At 40.7% G+C, this 19,912-nt stretch overlaps 1 pseudogene across 1 annotated transcript; it reads left to right on the forward strand.

Moving 5' to 3' along the window:
* Positions 1 to 2,765: 2,765 nt before the first annotated feature.
* Positions 2,766 to 4,049, forward strand: LOC145652888 (epidermal differentiation-specific protein pseudogene; annotated as a pseudogene). The gene is made up of 2 exons (XR_014119170.1): positions 2,766 to 3,775; positions 3,919 to 4,049. The product of XR_014119170.1 is annotated as an epidermal differentiation-specific protein pseudogene (transcript).
* Positions 4,050 to 19,912: the final 15,863 nt, after the last annotated feature.

Consider the following 19,912-nt stretch of genomic DNA (forward strand, 5'->3'; position numbering starts at 1 on the left):
TGTGAGATCAGATGTATACAAAGCTTCCATCACATTCCATTCCATAGAATATACGTTAGGCATGTTTCCACCCATCTGCAAACAAAATATTTGTGGAAGGTACAATTGGAGTGCATGCATTTGATTAATGGGGCATTTGCAATGATCTGTGCATAACTGCTGGTCACCGAATCATTATTTAAAGGACAGCACAAATATGCTTTTATTTCCTTTTGAGCCTGTAATGTCTTTGTTTTAACAGACACATGTTTAGGCAACTGACCAGTTGTTTCTCAAGACTAGTTGACTGCAGGTGCTTTCACTGAACATTCTTGTTTTAACGACAATCAACGATCAGTGCTGTGGGTAACAGCACTCTGCCCCTGAGGGGGCATGGGGTTCAAATCCTGTTCGACAAGTACTCTATGCTATACCAATTAGGGTCCTTGTACAAGGCTCCTAAGACTTCACTTGCCTACCTCTGTAATATGACTGAAATTTGTAAGTTGCTCTGAACGAGAGTGTCTGACCTGTGAAATATCAAGCCCTTCAGTCAGGAGTATTGGAAAGGAAAAAAGAACAAATTCATGAGTATAGGAGCAACTCTGGGAACTCGATTAATGCTGAATTTAAGGAGCAGAAGCTCTAATGCAGGTAGTAAACAGGGTCTACATGAAAATATAAATTACATATGTATTTTACATACACTCATCATATCTTGGATATGCAGCAGTAGTGTAGTAGCTTTACTCTGTGGTCACAAAAAAATTGACTTCATTTACTATTATTATTTCCAGAGAACTTTTCAGGTGTGGGAACCTTTTCGTTCTCCAGGCTACTGGGATACCCAATAAAGAATCTGTGTGACTAGCCCTGATAAGAAAAGAATAAAATGCTTTTTCTCCCCTATCTCTCTTGAAATTTTGATATTTGCTGTGTCGTTTTTTTAAAACATGGCATAAAATAATATAAAGAATAATTTAAAAAATCTAAGGGTCTTCTATGATGATCATGCATTGACAACATGCACTCATAAATATGCTTTACATGCATTTATTGTATATTCTAAAAGGGTTATATTATTAGCAAAATGCTTTTTTTGTGCTTTTCAATGTCATTTTTAGGGCAGACTTGCATTTCATTCCTGTTAGATCAGATGTATACAAAGCTTCTATCACATTCCATACTATAGAATATACGTTAGGCATGTTTCCGCCCATCTGCAAACAAAATATTTGTGGAAGGTACAATTGGAGTGCATGCATTTGATTAATGGGGCATTTGCAATGATCTGTGCATAACTGCTGGTCACCAAATCATTATTTAAAGGACAGCACAAATATGCTTTTATTTCCTTTTGAGCCTGTAATGTCTTTGTTTTAACAGACACATGTTTAGGCAACTGACCAGTTGTTTCTCAAGACTAGTTGACTGCAGGTGCTTTCACTGAACATTCTTGTTTTAACATGTCAATCAACGATCAGTGCTGTGGGTAACAGCACTCTGCCCCTGAGGGGGCATGGGGTTCAAATCCTGTTCGACAAGTACTCTATGCTATACCAATTAGGGTCCTTGTACAAGACTCCTAAGACTTCACTTGCCTACCTCTGTAATATGACTGAAATTTGTAAGTTGCTCTGAACGAGAGTGTCTGACCTGTGAAATATCAAGCCGTTCAGTCAGGTGTGTTGGAAAGGAAAAAAGAACAAATTCATGAGTCTTTCAGAGAATAGCAGTGCGGTTTGCAATGGAGATGGAGTCATCCTAGCTGTGGTGGAGGCAAGGCCTCCAGTGACCAGAGTGTCTTGAAGACAGTGTCATCCTGAAGACAGGGTGCAGCAGAGGCAGCACACTGAAGAAGAGCATCCTCTTGTGAGCATGGCGTGAGAGGATGGACTGCTGAGGGGTCAGGTGCTGAAGGATCCTCCTTATCTGCACCAGGATGTTCAGATGTTTAACTGACTTCATGCATCCCAGGTTCTTGTGGTCAGTGATCACACTAAAAGGGTGCTTGGCTCCTTCTAACCAATGTCTCCACTCCTGGATTGTTAGATTTACCGCAAGTAGTACCATTCAGCGGGTGTGTGGGAGTAAACGGCTATGAGATGGAGCTTCTGTTTGGGTCCTACACGCTGACACAACACTGCTCCTACCCCAGTCTCCGAAGTGTCTACCTCAAGTATAAAAGCTTTAGAAAGATCAGGTTGTTTGAGCAATGGAGCCATCATGATTGACTTTTTTAATGCACAGATGAGTGCCTCAGCAGCTGCAGCTTTGTGGGTGCTCCCTTTAGTAGAGCCATGAGGGGAGCAGCTATACAGCTACTATTCCTGATGAACCTTGTGTAGGATAGAGATAGGTATCTGCATAGAGGGAAGGTTAAGGGAAGGAGAGAGAAAAGGAGGGAGGGAGTTAGAGATCCAGTCAAAAGCACAGTTAATAGGGTGAAAGCGTAAGCTTTTGGCAAGGCCCAAAGCTACTAATTCCACATTCCTGTCTGTTTTCCAGTTTCAGGCAGAAGCACTTGCTGAATGCACGTCAGCAATGATGTGTTGTAAATCTTCAGTGCCATTTAAATGGCTGCTGGAAACTATTGGCTTGGCCGGTTTTGTTTTGGGATACAGTGCAGGTATCTGTTTCCTGTGCTTGGGAACAACCTGCAGATCCTCCCACTCCCACCCACTGCAGCCCTCCTATATATGAACAGGGATTCCTCCTCTTTTTCCACTGTCTAAGTCTCATCTGTTCCTGTACTGACTTCAGGGATACTAACTCTGCCGGACACCATGAACAAGATCATTGTCTATGAGCATATTAATTTTGAGGGTCTCAGCAAAGAGTTTACCTCCAATGTCTCCAACTTGGTTGAGCACTTTTTTAATGACACCATTTCCTCTTTGAAGGTGATTGGAAATCCATGGGTGGCTTACACAGATATCAATTTCAGTGGCTCCCAGGCTGTCTACGAAGAAGGAGAATACAACAGAGTGAATCCCAATGACAGCATTTCATCACTAGAGATGATTACAGATGACCTGACAAATCCTCAGATCACACTGTATGAACACTCGGCATACAGAGGTAGGAGCACTGTTCTTACCTGTGAGACAAACCTGGCCTATGGCTCTTTCAATGATACAGCTTCTTCTCACAAGGTGCAGAGAGGAGCCTGGGTCCTTTATGAGCATTCAAATAGAGGTGGCGCTATGATGGTGGCCAGAGCATCTCATGATGTGCCTATCTATGACTGGTTCAATGACAAAGTCTCTCATGTGCGCCCTCTAAACCCGGGCAGGGCCATTATAACAGCTGAGGTCCTCTGGAGCCAGAAGGAGGAACGTGTGTCATCTGCTGTCATTGACACCCTGGATGGTCGGAATGATACAGATCATGAGCAAAACTTCTCCACGGAGCTGGATCAAGAGTACGAGCAGGCTGTCACTGATACCTTCAGCTTCCACAACGAATCAAGCATCAGTGTGGGAGCAAGATTTGAGTTGAATGTGGGTTTAGTGAAGGCAGAGAGCAGCCTCACTTTGAGCAATACTTTCACAGTGGAAAAAGGAAGCAGCAACACTAGAACAGAGAAGAAGGCTGTCCGTGTCAGCCTGCCAGCCAAAATCCCTCCCCACACCAAGCTCACTGTGAATGTGGTGAGGAAGGAGGTGCAAGTGAAGGTCCCAGTCAAGCTGACCATCAACACAGGTTTCCTGAGTAAGGTGGAGTATGGTGAGTATAGGAGCAACTCTGGGAAATCGATTAGTGCTGAATTCAAGGAGGAGAAGATCTAATGCAGGTAGGAAACACGGTCTACATGAAAATATAAATTACATATGCATTTTACATACACTCATCATATGCTGGATATGCAGCAGTAGTGTAGTAGCTTTACTCTGTAGTCACACAAAAATTGACTTCATTTACTATTATTATTTCCAGAGAACATTTCAGGTGTGGGAACCTTTTCATTCTCCAGGCTACTGGGATACCCAATAAAGAATCTGCGTGACTACCCCTTATAAGAAAAGAATAAAATGCTTTTTCTCCCCTACCTCTCTTGTAATTTTGATATCTGCTGTGTCGTTTTTTTAAAACATGGCATAAAATAATAAAAAGAATTATTTAAAAAATCTAAGGGTCTTCTATGATGATCATGCATTGACAACATGCACTCATAAATATGCTTTACATGCATTTATTGTATATTCTAAAAGGGTTATATTATTAGCAAAATGCTTTTTTTGTACTTTTCAATGTCATTTTTAGGGCACACTTGCATTTCATTCCTGTTAGATCAGATGTATACAAAGCTTCTATCACATTCCATACTATAGAATATACGTTAGGCATGTTTCCGCCCATCTGCAAACAAAATATTTGTGGAAGGTACAATTGGAGTGCATGCATTTGATTAATGGGGCATTTGCAATGATCTGTGCATAACTGCTGGTCACCGAATCATTATTTAAAGGACAGCACAAATATGCTTTTATTTCCTTTTGAGCCTGTAATGTCTTTGTTTTAACAGACACATGTTTAGGCAACTGACCAGTTGTTTCTCAAGACTAGTTGAATGCAGGTGCTTTCACTGAACATTCTTGTTTTAACGACAATCAACGATCAGTGCTGTGGGTAACAGCACTCTGCCCCTGAGGGGGCATGGGGTTCAAATCCTGTTCGACAAGTACTCTATGCTATACCAATTAGGGTCCTTGTACAAGGCTCCTAAGACTTCACTTGCCTACCTCTGTAATATGAATGAAATTTGTAAGTTGCTCTGGACGAGAGTGTCTGACCTGTGAAATATCAAGCCCTTCAGTCAGGTGTGTTGGAAAGGAAAAAAGAACAAATTCATGAGTATAGGAGCAACTCTGGGAACTCCATTAATGCTGAATTTAAGGAGCAGAAGATCTAATGCAGGTAGTAAACAGGGTCTACATGAAAATATAAATTACATATGTATTTTACATACACTCATCATATGTTGGATATGCAGCAGTAGTGTAGTAGCTTTAGTCTGTGGTCACAAAAAAAATTACTTCATTTACTATTATTATTTCTAGAGAACTTTTCAGGTGTGGGAACCTTTTCGTTCTCCAGGCTACTGGGATACCCAATAAAGAATCTGCGTGACTAGCCCTGATAAGAAAAGAATAAAATGCTTTTTCTCCCCTATCTCTCTTGTAATTTTGATATCTGCTGTGTCATTTTTTTAAAACATGGCATAAAATAATAAAAAGAATTATTTAAAAAATCTAAGGGTCTTCTATGATGATCATGCATTGACAACATGCACTCATAAATATGCTTTACATGCATTTATTGGATATTCTAAAAGGGTTTTATTATTAGCAAAATGTTTTTTTTGTGCTTTTCAATGTCATTTTTAGGGCACACTTGCATTTCATTCCTGTTAGATCAGATGTATACAAAGCTTCCATCACATTCCATACTATAGAATATACTTTAGGCATGTTTCCGCCCATCAGCAAACAAAATATTTGTGGAAGGTACAATTGGAGTGCATGCATTTGATTAATGGGGCATTTGCAATGATCTGTGCATAACTGCTGGTCACCGAATCATTATTTAAAGGACAGCACAAATATGCTTTTATTTCCTTTTGAGCCTGTAATGTCTTTGTTTTAACAGACACATGTTTAGGCAACTGACCAGTTGTTTCTCAAGACTAGTTGACTGCAGGTGCTTTCACTGAACATTCTTGTTTTAACGACAATCAACGATCAGTGCTGTGGGTAACAGCACTCTGCCCCTGAGGGGGCATGGGGTTCAAATCCTGTTCGACAAGTACTCTATGCTATACCAATTAGGGTCCTTGTACAAGGCTCCTAAGACTTCACTTGCCTACCTCTGTAATATGACTGAAATTTGTAAGTTGCTCTGGACGAGAGTGTCTGACCTGTGAAATATCAAGCTCTTCAGTCAGGTGTGTTGGAAAGGAAAAAAGAACAAATTCATGAGTCTTTCAGAGAATAGCAGTGCGGGGTGCAATGGAGATGGAGTCATCCTAGCTGTGGTAGTGGCAAGGCCTCCAGTGACCAGGGTGTCTTTAAGATAGTGTCATCCTGAAGACAGGGTGCAGCAGAGGCAGGACACTGAAGAAGAGCATCCTCTTGTGAGCAGGGCGTGAGAGGATGGACTGCTGAGGGGTCAGGTGCTGGAGGATCCTCCTTATGTGCACTAGGATGTTCAGATGTTTAACTGACTTCATGCATCCCAGGTTCTTGTGGTCAGTGATCACACTAAAAGGGTGCTTGGTTCTTTCTAACCAATGTCTCCACTCCTGGATTGCTAGATTTACCGCAAGTAGTAACATTCAGCGAGTGTGTGGGAGTAAACGGCTATGAGATGGAGCTTCTGTTTGGGTCCTACACGCTGACACAACACTGCTCCTACGCCTGTTTCCGAAGCGTCTACCTCAAGTATAAAAGCTTTAGAAAGATCAGGTTGTTTGAGCAATGGAGCCATCATGATTGACTTTTTTAATGCACAGATGAGTGCCTCAGCAGCTGCAGCTTTGTGGGTGCTCCCTTTAGTAGAGCCATGAGGGGAGCAGCTATACAGCTACTATTCCTGATGAACCTTGTGTAGGATAGAGATAGGTATCTGCATAGAGGGAAGGTTAAGGGAAGGAGAGAGAAAAGGAGGGAGGGAGTTAGAGATCCAGTCAAAAGCACAGTTAATAGTGTGACAGCGTAAGCTTTTGGCAAGGCCCAAAGCTACTAATTCCACATTCCTGTCTGTTTTCCAGTTTCAGGCAGTAGCACTTGCTGAATGCAGGTCAGCAATGATGTGTTGTAAATCTTCAGTGCCATTTAAATGGCTGCTGGAAACTATTGGCTTGGCCGGTTTTGTTTTGGGATACAGTGCAGGTATCTGTTTCCAGTGCCTGGGAACAACCTGCAGATCCTCCCACTCCCACCCACTGCAGCCCTCCTATATATGAAGAGGGAGTCCTGCTCTTTTTCCACTGTCTCAGTCTCATCTGTTCCTGTACTGACTTCAGGGATACTAACTCTGCCGGACACCATGATCAAGATCATTGTCTATGAGCATATTAATTTTGAGGGTCTCAGCAAAGAGTTTAGCTCCAATGTCTTCAACTTGGTTGAACCCTTTTTTAATGACACCATTTCCTCTTTGAAGGTGATTGGAAATCCATTGGTCGCTTACACAGATATCAATTTCAGCGGCTCTTCTACGATGAAGGAGAATCCAACAGAGTCGAACACAATGACAGCATTTCGTCACTAGAGATGATTACAGATGACCTGACAAATCCTCAGATCACACTGTATGAACGCTCAGCATACAGAGGCAGCAGCATTGTTCTTACCTGTGAAAAAGTATTTTTGTGAAAATCCAAAGTTTAGAAGCACTTTCATTTAAAGGATATTTTGAACCAACCCTATATAGCTACAGGCTTTTCAGAAATACCCACGATAAAAAGAAAAAAAGTGGCTATTTCAAAGGACCTATATCGGTTAAAGAATCCCTGTTACACTGATTAGTAAACAGGCTCCCCAAACACTTTCACTGATTTCACTGAGTTCTGACAGTTATCAATTACGTGGTCTCAACATTAATATTCAACATATTTCCGCAGTCCAACATGCAGCAAAACTGACTTTCAAATTCTTTTTTATGAATTAGTTGTATGGCCCATTTATTTTGTAACGACATTGGCAGATCCTCACCTAGCAAGATCGTGTCACTGATTTCTGTCATTTTTTCACCAGCTTTTTAAATTCTTTTTACAAGGTTAATTATTAGCTAGCTGACTTCTCACTCATTATACACAGAGTCCATAGCATGTGAGCAAACATATTCACAGTATATGTTGTAACCTTTTGTTTATACTATAAGAGTAATGGAATTCTTAAACTCTTAGCTGGACAATTTGAGCTACAACCTTTGTGAAGGTGTGAGAGTGTAATGCAGAGTTGTCAAATTCAGTTGTGCCCACATTACATTCAGTTCAGTGTCAATGGAGCCAGACCAAAGAAGCATTTAAATAATATTCAGTAACACATCAGTAATATACACTATACTGTCAAAAGTATTCGCTCGTCTGCCTTCGCATGCATATGAACTAGAGTGACATCCCAATCTTAATCCATACGGTTTAATATGATGTCGGCCCACCCTTTGCAACTATAACAGCTTGAACTCATTTGGGAAGGTGTTCCACAAGGATTAGGAGTGTGTTTATGGGAATTTTTGACCATTCTTCCAGCAGCACATTTGTGAGATCAGACATTGATGTTGGACAAGGCCTGGCTCACAGTCTTCGCTCTAATTTGTCCAAAAGGTGTTCTATTGGGTTTAGGTCAGGATTCTGTGCAGACCAGTCAAGTTCTTCAACACCAAACTCACTCATTAATGTCTTTATTGACCTTGCTTTGTGCACTGGTGTGTAGTCATACTGGAACAGGAGGGGGCCATCCTCAAACCGTTCCCACAAAGTTGGGAGCAGGAAATTGTCCAAACTCTCTTGGTATGCTGAAGCATTAACAGTTCCTTTCACTGGAACTAAGGGGCCAAGCGCAACTCCTAAAAAACAACCCCACACCATAATCCCTCCTCCACCAAACTTTACACTTTGCACAATGCAGGCAGATAAGAACTGTTCTCCCGGCAACCGCCAAACCCAGACTCATCCAATGGATAGCCAGTCAGAGAAGTGTGATTCATCACTCCAGAGAACATGTCTCCACTGCTCTATAGTCCAGTGGCGTGCTTTACACCACTGCATCCAATGCTTGCATTGCGCTCGGTAACGAAAGGCTTGAATGCAGCTGCTCGGCCATGGAAACCCACTCTATGAAGCTCTCTATGCACTGTTCTTGAGATAATCTGAAGGCTACATGAAGTTTGGAGGTCTGTAGTGCCTGACTCAGCATCCACTGACCCTGCTGTGTCATTTTACATGGCTTACATCGTGGCTGAGTTGCTGTCATCCACTTTGTGATAATACCACTGACATTTGACAGTGGGATATTTAGTAGTGAGGAAATTTTACAACTGGACTTATTGCATAGGTGGCATCCTGTCATGGTACCATGCTGGAATTCACTGAGCTCCTCAGAGAGACCCATTCTTTCACAAATGTTTGTAGAAGCAGTCTGCATGCCAAGGTGCTTGGTTTTATATGCCTGTGGCCATGGAAGTGATTGGAACATCAATTAAGATGTTAGATTTGAATGTAGAGAGAGTTTCAGACTGTTGAACCAGAGGGGGAAGAAAATGCCAGAGTTGAAAGGAAAAAACACAATCGCCAGAGATTTTACAAAAGGATGAACATGGTAGATGTGTAGAAGTGGCTTGTGAGTGATTCAACATGTGTTGAGTGATTCCAAGTTGTTGCTTTTGAAGTGTAATGCTGTTAGCAGCTGGTGAGGGGTGCCGTACTGCAGAAAACCTGAATAAAACCTGCTGAGCAGGTTGCTCAACTCTTGGTTGAATATCTATTCACAGCTACCTTAACGCTTTGCATAACAGTAATTGATATGTCTTCCTTATGCATATCATGCATTAGAATTATACTGCCACCCATCTGACTATATCAACCCGCGTATTGAGAACTACCTTTATGAAGGTGAGCTATTTTTTCTAACAAGCACCAAACCCACAAGCATTATGCTAGGATATGCGTTTCTTGGGCGGTTTACCTTTAGATATGCCAACAGCCGAGATAATATATTAGCTAGGTGTGTGGGTGGTACACAAGAATTTATACTATAGTCTACCTGTATAATATCTACAGAACAAATAACAAAAATAATATTATTTGGTGAGAACCTGTTCACAATCTGTTAGTGACAGTATAATTTGTTTAAAAATCATTCTTACTTATGCTTAGGCTGGTGATGCTGCCACACTGAAATTGACACGGCTCTGAGTAATTAACCACTTAGCCCCCCCCCCCCCCCCAATAAATTAACCCGGAAGTTAAATCAGTCCATAAATAATTAAATATCAACACAAAATGATTCCTTATTCCTTACTAATACTAGTAACAACAGGGCAGTGTTGATTAAACCACACATGTATCAACTTAGAAAGACTTTACTCATTTTCTCTAAACTGTATTTTAGACTGCTGAAAAAAGCCAGTCAAAATAGAATACAATCACAATTTAAAATGCTACTCAATGATTAATAGGCAGTTAAAATATTATAAAATATTATAAAAATACAAATGCAAATGCTTTCTGGCAGGTGTATAATAAATGATTCTTTCTTTCCTTCTTCTTATCAAGACTGTACTGTACACCAAACACTGTTTGAGGAAATCCAAGAGGACCATAAGAGAGCCCATCCACCCAAGCCACAGTAATCTGTCACTGCTGCCGTCCAGGAATATGATTCAGAAGCATACAAAGCCAAAAACAGCAGGCTCAGGGTCAAATACCTCCTGCAGGTCATCAGGCTGCTGCATAGTCAGTAGTACTCCAACAAAGCCTGTACTCTGACATACACTCCCACCCTCTCAGATGCCACCTCTATTACTCTGCACCTTGTAGGAATATCAAGCTAAATACCTTAGACAATAAAATGACATCTAATGATATCACTTCCACTGCTATCCCACTCATTCTGCACTGTCTCACATATACTGTTTACTCAGGGTTGTTTTTGCAATAGTGCACAGCATGTTTGATGAATGCATGATGCGTGCATGATATGTATGACCATGACTGTACCATTGTACTCTTTTGTTCTTTAGCAACCTGCATATAACTTCCGTCTTTCCCCCCCGGAGTTTGTCAATAGTATATTCACAGATATTTGTTAATTACTGCCAGAATGGAAAGAGTTCATACTTCATCTTTTCACACACCTATAACTCCCATGAACAACTGTTTTGATTTTGAAGAACCCATGTCTATTTTTCATTAATTGCAATAAATGAACCTGTGTAGATCCTGAGTGTGTTCCTTCCATTTTGTTGTGCTCTGAAATCGGTTTCAGATATTTCTGGGAATGAAAATTCCCACAGTTTCATAACTGGAGTTTACTTTTAGTAGATATTGTGATTCTTCTAATGTTCTCTCAGTCACATTAGCTTGAATAAGTCACATAGCACAGGAGGCATCATTATGCTATTAAACTGAAACTGTAGAAATTAAAGGACAAGATTACACCACGGTTAATTCTTTTATTGTACTACATTAGACATCGTCATACTTTCTTGATACACAAAACGGAGAAATTACAAAGTTATCATTTAGGAATTGCTGTAGGTGCAGTATGAATGCATGCACACTGATTTTATAATTTAGAGCAAACATGGTAATAATTGTTTAAACCATTTCCTGAATGGAGGTTACCACAAAGCTGAGCTGAGGAAGGTGGAGGAGAGCAGATGCCCCAGAAAGACGAAGAGACTCAGTGTAAGCTGCCAGTACTGTTACACAGATCCCCCTCACAGCACTTCACATCCGTTATTACGTTTGTTGTATGCATGAGTGTTGAAAGGCCTTCACACACACTCTTGGTTGCACATCCACTCACGGTTACATTAATGCTGTACAAATCCACTGAGTGAGAGACAGGAAGAACAGAGAGAAATACTAAATCCAGTTGCATTATATCTGCATTATATCTTCCAATAGCCTTTCAGGTCCTTCAGGTGCTCTTGGTCTTGGTAGTCTGCTACGTCTTGGTAGTCTGCTACGTCTTGGTAGTCTGTCCATCGTAGCATGATTTTCAATCTCAGGCCAGCAGCTCTGGTAATGACCTTGGTACATGAACTCATTGGGTCTTGATTCCCATGTTTGGGGTGTGGGGATGATGATGATGATGATGATGATGATGATGATGATATCTCCCCTTTGACCTGTCATCATGGCTCCCCCTTGCCGTAGCATATGTACTGTATCTCTTTGATCTCAAGTTGTGATAGCAGTTGCCGCTTACGGATGTTGGAACACTGACCTACGAGTTAGTCCAATGTTTGTAATGTTTGTAGGAAACATTAAAAAACAGAATCCTGAGAGTCCCTCTTTTTTACATTAAATATTTGTAACTGTGGAGTCACGTGTACTCAGAAAAGTAGCTAGGTGACTATGTTAACAGAAATATATGTTAACAGAAAGTAGCATTCAATGTAACACTTTCTCATAGTGAATGTAAAAGGGTTGAACTCTAGCAGTCTCCAGGAAGTCCTAATCAATTTTATCACTGTGAAATGATACGTGGCTTTAATTTCTTTAACTCAATTTATGATAGTAATAAAGTTCAGATCTCCATACTTCTACATATGGTTGTCATAGGGCTTAATGTTGAACAAATGTTTTGTTTCTTGTCCCTATATCTGGAAGCTTATTTGAACCAGTTTTGTACTTGCATTTCCTACTACAACTCTTACCATAACTTTCAAAGAACACAAATAGCTGCACTTTTAAGGACAATGAAACAGCAGGTAACATTTAATATTAATTTTGTTTTTAATTATTAATTATTTTTAAATATTGTATGTGTTTTGGGGAAAAAAGCATGTTACTTATTAAAGGGGTTATACTTTGCTACATTTATGTTTCTGTCTCAATTTCTCTCCAAATTGAGCTGTTCAGATGTGATAGTCTAGTATGTTCATATGAACTCTGCATGTGTAACGCTCATGTAAAAAAGACATATTATTTAAAATTCACATTTAAATCCATTTTTTCAGTGCTCATGCATATGCATTTGGGTATCTGGAAATACCCACAAACTTTGAAACTAAACAACCCAGTCAGTTTCATGTTGAATTCCTACGTCAGATAACACAGGTTAAAACAACTTGTTCATATTTGGCTTCCTTATGCACATCACCTATGAGGGTCATTAGAATTATACTGTCCCAGTCTAAGTAGCTCCACCCACAGATTGAGAATTACCTTTATGAGAGTGAGCCATTTTTTCTCACAAGCGCCAAACCCACTGACATTATTTCTAAGAGCTAAGCAAGCGCACAACTCTGTTGTTGGCTGCACAGACCAGCACAAAGCGCATTTTCAACCCCCAGCCTCAGAGCACAGAAGAGAGAATTGGGCAAAATTTATTTTTAACAGCCTAGCTACATTCAGCAAATAAACTGTGTGCTAACCACTTTGTGTCTGAATGCTTTTACAACCTGGATCAGCACAACTCGGGACTGGCAATGACACATTAAGTAAAAGAGGGGACCACTCTTAGTAGTCAACTTTACAACACGGCAGGAACCAAATACTTGCATGCCAAGTATAGATGGAGTTTGCTGGTTTTCTGTTTAGGCATATCAAGCTGCATCTTCTTTGTCTTCTGGCACTGCACTCACTAATATGTGTAGAACATGCACAAGAGACCTGCGGTGGCAAAGTGATGAAATATTAGTCCATATTAGTGTAGCGGCACTGCCAAACACCTAAGCACTAGTAAGAATTACTTTAATATAAATTGTATTTGTCACTAAGAGATCTTGATCAGGTCTTCACTAAATAAAGTTATTTTTCTGTTTTATTCTGTAGGTGGTATACACATGGATTTTCGTATGAATACTTGCTTACCACCAAATGCTGTAGCACTGACCTCCATAATTTCCAAGCATTACCAAGTTTTCAAAACTAATAACTTTTCATAGAAAAAAGAACAGTACAGTATTACACATATGAGACAGTGTTCGGTTTCCAGCTATAGAAAAGTCTGCGGCATGGATGACATTTTAATTGGTCAAAAACACAGTACCTTAAAAGCTAAAACCTAGTGTAAACCTAGCCACTTTAAACTGTACATAGGAAACATCATGCACTTCAATGTAACTGAAACAAGTATAAATAGCAACATGTTTCGCATTAGATGGTTATCAAGGCAAAACCCAAAAAGCCACAGCACTGCAGTTTTCAGTTTTCACTGTGATTTTAATTCAGTTTAGACTGAAGTCTAAAGATATAGTGGCAGATATAATTGGATTTAATATATGTACCTTTTTAAACATTCTGTCTATTTTTGTCTTCCTCAGGTTTTTTGATCATGGATTAAGGGTGACTTTGAGTAGATGTGCAATCAGGAACATGTGTGAGAGACATCCATCACGCTTGCAAGAGTAAATGTCTTGAGAGCGTTAAGCCGAGTCTCCTCCTCGTGCTGGGACCTCTGCTGTCCTCCACCCTCTTATACTGAGCTCAATTCAGAGCACTGTGGCAGGTTTTAATTTTGCACAGTTCCTGTTTCATTGAAATGAGCGAACAAACAATTTCTCTCATCTTTAATGATGGCCAGCTTTCATTGTTCATTGCCTCTGTTGGTCGAGTCTATTGAACTGAATCACCCCCCCTTGTGGTCAAAGCTGGATGAAGTTATCGTTCCGTGTCCGGAGCTGGCGAGTCAGAGGCTTTTGAAGGTAGACCTTTCAGAAGCAGGAGTCTTGGTATATGTGGTTATGTGGCCCGTTTTTTCTTTTGATGACAATTCTAGAATGATTCATTTCTGCCCATATGTTGAGACTTGGGACTCAATCAAAACAATTAGGCGGATTTGCTTGATCACAAGAATTGGCAGTGAAGAGTGAATTTGGATTAACACGATCTAAAGATAAGAAATGAAACATAAACAAAATAAAATAAAGTAACATGAAACTTGAGTCTGTTTTAACCGTTTAGCAAGAGGTTAGGGTTAGTTTCAAAGAAAAGTCTGGATTTCTTCTCACAGATGTTCTTTGGTGGTATCTCACAGATTAGAGGTTTAACACCCCATTCCCTGTGTATTTCCTCCTCTCCTTTCTACCTCTATACTGGCTGGGGGGGTCAAACCCTTATCAGGTAGCCTTTTTCATGATAGGGAAAAATAATTCCTGCAAGACATTCTAAAAACGTCCACCACAAATCAATGAAACAAAAGAAACTAATCACAAATTTCTTAAACAATTTCATACCTCATCATTTTAGAATGAAGTTTCCAAACTAAAGTATCAAACCCTAGCATGGGTGAAGTGACTGGACAATCACTTTAATACTTTTCCAACTTTCTTGAAGTTACAAACTACTGACTTATAACTGATTCATATAAAATAGCAAACAGTTTTGAGTGGTTAAAAATTTGTTTACAGTAAACATGACATAAGCAACATAAGTGAATGTATTAGGATGGATAATGCAAATCATTAATGAAAAAAGTATTGAAGAGAATAAGGAAACAATGGACGATTATCAAATAATAGAAGCAAACACAATTTGAAGATTTTTCCTGTTCTATTCATAATCAGGCAAGATTTATTTTCCATTGTAATTCCACCATTTGGCAGGAAGAGGTATTGCTTTTTTACTGACTTTAAAAACAGGTGTCCAATGTAGTAACCGGTATGCATAGTGTTAAGGTTAAATGTTAAATGTTTTTAATGCTGCTGTTGGTTGACCGGCTGAGTCCTCATAGATTTTACTCCTGAGCCAAAGATTTGGAGAGGTGTGATAAGAACATGCATGTTGCTGCAATCATTATGTGTTAATGAACTGTTCTGTGGTATCTAGATTTCTTGTTGCCCCTTGAAGCAATGGTTGCAGGATTCTACTCTGTAAGGGTAACAACCATCTAGCTGCTGTTCTTTTGCCTTTCTCCTTTATTTTGGATGTTTATGTGCAATTTCTTGTATGTATGTGTATTGCATAATAGTGTATATGATCTCTTCAGGAAGGTGCACAGTACACTTGTGTGTATTAACTTTCTTTTTCACCTCCCTCTGCCTCTTTTTGCAGTTAGCCTGCTATTCTGACCAGGGATTTAAGCGTGAGGTGGCTGTTTTTATTGAAGTTGCTTTTTTAACCAGATAGCATTATGGCTATAGGCTGTTACAGGATATAGATGGCACCTTCCATCAGTATTTGAGTATTTGATGGCAGGTGTATAATAAATGAAAACTGTTTGAGGAAATCCAAGAGGACCATAAGAGAGCCATTCATTAGTAATGGTAAAAAAAAATGAAATAATAATAAAAAAGCTGTAGAAGTGGCTTGTGACTGATTCAACATGTGTTGAGTGATTCCCGGTTGTTGCTTTTGAAGTGTAATGCTGTTAGCAGCTGGTGAGGGGTGCTATACTGCAGAAAACCTGAATAAAACCTGCTGAGCAGGTTGCTCAACTCTTGGTTGAATATCTATTCACAGCTACCTTAACGCTTTGCATAACAGTAATCGATATGTCTTCCTTATGCATATCACGCATTAGAATTATACTGCCACCCATCTGACTATATCAACCCGCGTATTGAGAACTACCTTTAGGAAGGTGAGCTATTTTTTTGGGCGGTTTACCTTTAGATATGCCAACAGCCGAGATAATATATTAGCTAGGTGTGTGGGTGGTACACAAGAATTTATACTATAGTCTACCTGTATAATATCTACAGAACAAATAACAAAAATAATATTATTTGGTGAGAACCTGTTCACAATCTGTTAGTGACAGTATAATTTGTTTTAAAATCATTCTTACTTATGCTTAGGCTGGTGATGCTGCCACACTGAAATTGACACGGCTCTGAGTAATTAACCACTTAGCCCCCCCCCCCCCCCCCAATAAATTAACCCGTAAGTTAAATCAGTCCATAAATAATTAAATATCAACACAAAATGATTCCTTATTCCTTACTAATACTAGTAACAACAGGGCAGTGTTGATTAAACCACACATGTATCAACTTAGAAAGACTTTACTCATTTTCTCTAAACTGTATTTTAGACTGCTGAAAAAAGCCAGTCAAAATAGAATACAATCACAATTTAAAATGCTAGGGGAAATTATGTTAAAATGCTATTTGTCGACTACAGTTCAGCATTTAACACTATCATTCCCTCCCTAATCACTACTAAGTTGGGAGATCTAGGACTGCATACATCCCTGTGCGACTGGATCTCCAACTTCCTAACAGACAGACCACAATCAGTACGGGTGGGCAACTGCGCCTCATCCACCCTCACCCTCAGCACTGGAGCTCCTCAGGGTTGTGTCCTAAGCCCCCTGCTCTACTCACTGTACACCTACGACTGCACAGCCACTTCCAGCTCTAACACCATTGTCAAGTTTGCTGACGACACCGTTGTCGTGGGTCTGATCTCGGACAACGACGAGAGGGCCTACCTGGAGGAGATTAAACACCTGGAAAACTGGTGCCAGTAAAATAATCTCCTCCTAAACGTCAGTAAGACAAAGGAGCTGATCGTGGATTGCAGCAAGAAGCAGGAGCGGCACTACCAACCTGTGAGGATCAGTGGAACCACGGTGGAGAGAGTAGATAGTTTCAGGTACCTTGGTGTTCACATCTCGCAGGACCTGTCCTGGTCCCGCCATACCAGCTCCCTGGCAAAGAAGGCTCGTCAGCGTCTTTACCACCTCAGACGCCTAAGGGACTTCAGACTGCCCTCCAAGGTACTGGGGAACTTCTACACCTGCACTATCGAGAGCATCCTCACGGGGAACATCACAGTCTGGTTTGGAAATAGCACCAAGCAGGACAGACAAGCACTCCAAAGGGTAGTGCGTTCAGCAGAGCGCATCACTCACTCGGAACTTCCTGACCTGCAGACCACCTACTACAAGCGGTGCCAAACCAAGGCCAGGAAAATTGTGAAGGACCCCACCCATCCCAACAATAGACTCTTCTCTCTGTTGAGGTCAGGGAGGCGCTTCCGCTCCCTGAAGGCCAAGACAGAGAGGCTGAAGAGGAGCTTCTTCCCACAGGCCATTCGGGCCCTGAATCAGGGAAACTGATAAACTGTGGGGACCACCACCACCACCACGTAACATGACTGTATATCTGTACAGCTGTATATATAGATTTAGATTTATACTCAATTAACCTGTTACAACAACTGTAGATATGGTACTATACAATGGATCTGTACATTCTGTAGATTGTGTACATATATACTCAACCATATACATTGTACATTGTGTATATAATCATAATATACATATATTGTACATACATTGTTAATATATTTTTGTACATACATAGAATATATATTTATCTGTATATATATTTTTTTCTCTATGCACCCCTGGATCTCTTCCTCAGTTTGGACAGAGCACTCTCCACCATTTCACTGCATGTTGTACTGTGTATGACTATGTATGTGACAAATAAACCGAACTTGAACTTGAACTTGAACATAGCACAGGAGGCATCATTATGCTATTAAACTGAAACTGTAGAAATTAAAGGACAAGATTGCACCACGGTTAATTCTTTTATTGTACTACATTAGACATCGTCATACTTTCTTGATACACAAAATGGAGAAATTACAAAGTTATCAGTTAGGAATTGCTGTAGGTGCAGTATGAATGCATGCACACTGATTTGATAATTTAGAGCAAACATGGTAATAATTGTTTAAACCATTTCCTGAATGGAGGTTACCACAAAGCTGAGCTGAGGAAGGTGGAGGAGAGCAGATGCCCCACAAAGACGAAGAGACTCAGTGTAAGCTGCCAGTACTGTTACACAGATCCCCCTCACAGCACTTCATATCCATCACGTCATTTGTTGTATACATGAGTGTTGAAAGGCCTCCACACACACTCTTGGTTGCACATCCACTCACGGTTACATTAACGCTGTACATAACCACTGAGTGAGAGACAGGATATTCTTGTTTTAACGTCAGTCAACGATCAGCGCTGTGGGTAACAGCGTTCAAATCCTGTTTGGACAAGTACTCTATGCTATACCAATTAGGGTCCTTGTACAAGGCTCCTAAGACTTCACTTGCCTACCTCTGTAATATGACTGAAATTTGTAAGTTCCTCTGGAAGAGAATGTCTGACCTGTGAAATATCAAGCCCTTCAGTCAGGTGTGTTGGAAAGGAAAAAAGCACAAATTCATGAGTCTTTCAGAGAATAGCAGTGCGGGGTACAATGGAGATGGAGTCATCCTAGCTGTGGTGGAGGCAAGGCCTCCAGTGACCAGAGTGTCTTTAAGATAGTGTCATCCTGAAGACAGGGTGCAGCAGAGGCAGGACACTGAAGAAGAGCATCCTCTTGTGAGCAGGGCGTGAGAGGATGGACTGCTGAGGGGTCAGGTGCTGGAGGATCCTCCTTATGTGCACCAGGATGTTCAGATGTTTAACTGACTTCATGAATCCCAGGTTCTTGTGGTCAGTGATCACACTAAAAGGGTGCTTGGCTCCTTCTAACCAATGTCTCCACTACTGGATTGTTAGATTTACCGCAAGTAGTACCATTCACCGGGTATGTGGGAGTAAACGGCTATGAGATGGACCTTCTGTTTGGGTCCTACACGCTGACACAACACTGCTCCTACGCCTGTTTCCGAAGCGTCTACCTCAAGTATAAAAGCTTTAGAAAGATCAGGTTGTTTGAGCAATGGAGCCATCATGATTGACTTTTTTAATGCACAGATGAGTGCCTCAGCAGCTGCAGCTTTGTGGGTGCTCCCTTTAGTAGAGCCATGAGGGGAGCAGCTATACAGCTACTATTCCTGATGAACCTTGTGTAGGATAGAGATAGGTATCTGCATAGAGGGAAGGTTAAGGAAAGGAGAGAGAAAAGGAGGGAGGGAGTTAGAGATCCAGTCAAAAGCACAGTTAATAGGGTGACAGCGTAAGCTTTTGGCAAGGCCCAAAGCTACTAATTCCACATTCCTGTCTGTTTTCCAGTTTCAGGCAGTAGCACTTGCTGAATGCAGGTCAGCAATGATGTGTTGTAAATCTTCAGTGCCATTTAAATGGCTGCTGGAAACTATTGGCTTGGCCGGTTTTGTTTTGGGATACAGTGCAGGTATCTGTTTCCAGTGCTTGGGAACAACCTGCAGATCCTCCCACTCCCACCCACTGCAGCCCTCCTATATATGAAGAGGGAGTCCTGCTCTTTTTCCACTGTCTCAGTCTCATCTGTTCCTGTACTGACTTCAGGGATACTAACTCTGCCGGACACC

Source organism: Electrophorus electricus, chromosome 21 (genome assembly GCF_041902795.1).
Source record: "Electrophorus electricus isolate QZ-2024a chromosome 21, ASM4190279v1, whole genome shotgun sequence".
Taxonomy (NCBI): domain Eukaryota; kingdom Metazoa; phylum Chordata; class Actinopteri; order Gymnotiformes; family Gymnotidae; genus Electrophorus; species Electrophorus electricus.